This window comes from Protobothrops mucrosquamatus, unplaced genomic scaffold (assembly GCF_001527695.2).
Source record: "Protobothrops mucrosquamatus isolate PMUCROS unplaced genomic scaffold, P.Mucros_1.0 scaffold12066, whole genome shotgun sequence".
Taxonomy (NCBI): Eukaryota; Metazoa; Chordata; class Lepidosauria; order Squamata; family Viperidae; genus Protobothrops; species Protobothrops mucrosquamatus.
Genome location: NW_015397844.1, coordinates 3675 through 7205, shown reverse-complemented (window position 1 = coordinate 7205; position 3531 = coordinate 3675).

The window sequence follows — 3531 nt, the reverse complement described above, 5'->3', positions numbered from 1 at the left end:
ATTTAAATAAATTAAAAAAAGTAAATGTGAAAATGTTATCAGGATCTTTCAACAAACCTTCCTTCTTGACATTTACCCAGACAGACAATGGCTTGACAAGGGATGAAGCCCAGCACTTGTATTGTCCAGCAAGCTGGTCAGAGGCAACGATGAATTCAAGGATGCGTCCCCCAACCAGGGTCTTGTGCTTGAAGTCTGAAGCCCCTTCTATGGATTGGTTTCTGACAAACCAGCGGATTGTGTTATTTGCGCTAGGATAGACAGGACAACCTAGAAAACCACGTCAAGGTAATTATAATTTAGTAGCTGACCGGCAGAAGTGATATATAGAGAATGAGTCAGCTGAGTATTTTGGGGGTAGTATCCCTTTAAGAGACTGTTTCTGGAATCTTTAACTCATTTGTATATACCTGACTACCTTGTATTCTGTATGTTGTTTCATATTGTATATTAAACCACAGTTCTTTTAACAAACCACTGTCAGATGTTTATGCTCTTGTGTTATCACAAGAAGAAAATAAGAAAAAGGCCACGACCATTTATATATTTGAACAACAAACCAAAGGCACTTTTAGCTTTTTTAATTTTTTTTCAGAACATCTAAAACTTGCTTACAGGATAAAGAATTCAGTTATTCTTAGGTGTCCCTGCCCCCCCCCCCAAAAAAGACGATGGTGTCTTCAAAGTAGCTACAATATTTCAAGGGTCACAGGGGTAGGCAACCTTGGCTCTTTTATAACTCGTGGACTTCAACTCCCAGAATTCCTGAGCCAGCATGGTTCAGCATGGAAACCTCTCCCTTTTCCCTCAGCATGGCTGGCTCAGGTATTCTGGGAGTTGAAGTCCACGAGTCATAAAAGAGCCAAGGCTGCCTACCCCTGGTCTATGACAATTCACCGTGGCCAACTCACCATGGCCAACTCTTGCCATAGTCAACTTGCCACAGCCAACTCGCTGTAGAACAACTGGGCACAGCCGTGTTCCCACAAGACTGCGGGACAAGAGTTACCCTAATATCAAAGAAAGGGTGGAATAGAATCATTAAAGGAAGGATGCAAAAGGAAGCTAAAGCTGAACCAGACTGACATGTGCCTGGCAAAAATTAAAATAATTTTTATTTATTTTAAATCATTAAATAGAATTGTGAAATTGTCCTGCACAGTGAGCTGTCTCGTGACAAGTTGGCTGTGGTGAGTTGTCCCATTCCCACATTTCAAGGTTTCCCTCCCCCCTGGATTCTTTTTTTCAGAGCTGGGTATACAAGAAAAATGGAAACCTCCATTGCAGCGTATCCCATCTTGGCAACTTTGAAGATCTGTGGCCTTCAACTCCCAGAATTCCCCAGCCAGCCATGCCACTGCATCATGAACCAGAATTAAGAAGAATTGCCTTTTTTTTTGTTTCATTGGGCTTTTTATTCTGCCCTACTCTTGTTTCCATTTTCCCCTCTCCTTGCTGTGTAGCTTTTGGGCCATAATTCACCCTGCTCTTGAGATATTCAATGCTACCCTTTCTATGCCGTTGAGTTCCTTGGCTGCCATTTTTGGAACATCCTGTAACCAGAAACACAGACGCTCCCAAATAACTGCAGACATGACATGAATGAAACAAGAATGACCCCCCCTCCCTGCCCAGATCCCTTCCAGCCCTATAATTCTATGTTCGTCTATGTTCTATGATGTTCCAAACCATGGTTTATAACCACAATGATTAGGTTTGTCCACAATGTAAAGCAAATCCAAATAAACCCCCCTTGGTGTTTGAATCCAGCCAGTGAGAGGTCATCCTAGATACTATCAAGGACCCAAAGGGCATGAGCTGCTGGGAAAGCATGTTTATTATTTATTATTAATTTATTATTAAATGTATTGACTGCCCATCTCACCACAAGGTAATTCTGATTAATGATCATCCCATATTTTTGTCTCTCTCTGCCACCCACTGTTTCAGGGCAGGGTTGACATTTGGGACCATACCTATTCGTAATGTATCGCCAGCAGCCACTGTAACGTTCGTGCCAATTCCAGATGCCATGAAAACACGTTTTCTTTTACTCTTCATGGATGATCCGTTGTGTGGTTTCTGGAACCTTTGTCCTAAAATAACAGAGGAAATTACAGCCCAGGGTTTCCCAGACATAAAACCAAGGAGAGGCTGCTCAGGGTTGAAGGACTTCTTCAATCCTCTGTTCTCACTATGTTGGCGAAGCCCATCTGCAGGCAGGGTAATGGCTATAGCCCCTTTCCCCTTCCACCCATATATTCATGCTGTTAAAGTCTGTTTTCAGCAGAGAGATATGTGATACAGAACCGGTTTGGTCTACTGGTTAGTACACCAGGCTAGAAACTGGGAGATCATGAGTTTTAATCCTGTATTAGCTATGAAAGCCAGCTTGGTGATCTTGGGCCAATCACCAGGAGAGTGAGTTCTAGTCCCAGCTTAGGCATCAAAGCCAACTGGGTGACCTTGGGCCAATCAACAGGAGACCAACAGTTCTGCCTTAGGCATGAAGGCCAGGTGGGCGACTTTGGGCCGATCACCAGGAGAGTGAGTTCTAGTCCCACCTTAGCAGCAGTGACCCACTGAGGTCAAAGCAGAAATGCTGGTTGAGGGAAGCCAAGAGATCCTCCCCATAGGGTGCCCAATGATGCCACTGACCCAACTTTATACTTGCCAGCCAATTTAAGAACAGTGGCTGCTGTGGCATGTCCCACAACACTGGTAGCCATACAAGTGTAAATTCCAGTGTCGTTGCCCGAAACATTGCCCAGGAACAAGAAGGAACTGTTAGCCACTGGGAAAGCAGAACTTCTTGAAGACCTCTCATTTTTGAACCACAGGACCTCAGGCTGGGGAATACCTGGGAGGCAAAGGAAAATATATTTAAAGGTTAATGCTTAGATAAGGCATTCCAAACAAACATCTTTCTGATTTGAACATCTTTCTGATTTCTGATCCCATTTCAACCTCTCCTGGGATTTGGGATCCTTCAAGCAGAGATGTTAAGTATCTAAGCCTAAAAAGGACATATATAATGGACAATCAAATAAAACATGAGTAACTATCTGTGCATATTAATGCAGTCATCTTCTTTCACCAGTAGATGGTGGACTATGCATGTTACAACATGGATATTATATATATATATATATATATATATATATATATATATATATATATATTAAAACAGTGAAAAACACACGAGCACCAGGGAATGTGGTAAAAAATTTTGGTTTAATGTTAAAATTACTAAAACTACTAATAAAACCAATTAAAACGCCTAGCTTTCGTCAGCTATCTGCTGACGTCCTCAGGGCTCAAAATGTCAGTCTATGGGAGTTGCTTTTATAACTTGACTAGCGTGTGCGCACGGCTTCTTGACCTCGTTGTTGGGCCGGTCATGACTAGGCACATTCCTAACGCCGGTTCCTTGGTAACAGTTTCCTCCCTCCCATACCTCTCATTCACACGACTAACGTTAAGAGGCTTTGCTTTTTTAAGGTTAGGCATCAATGAGGAGTCTCCTTTCGC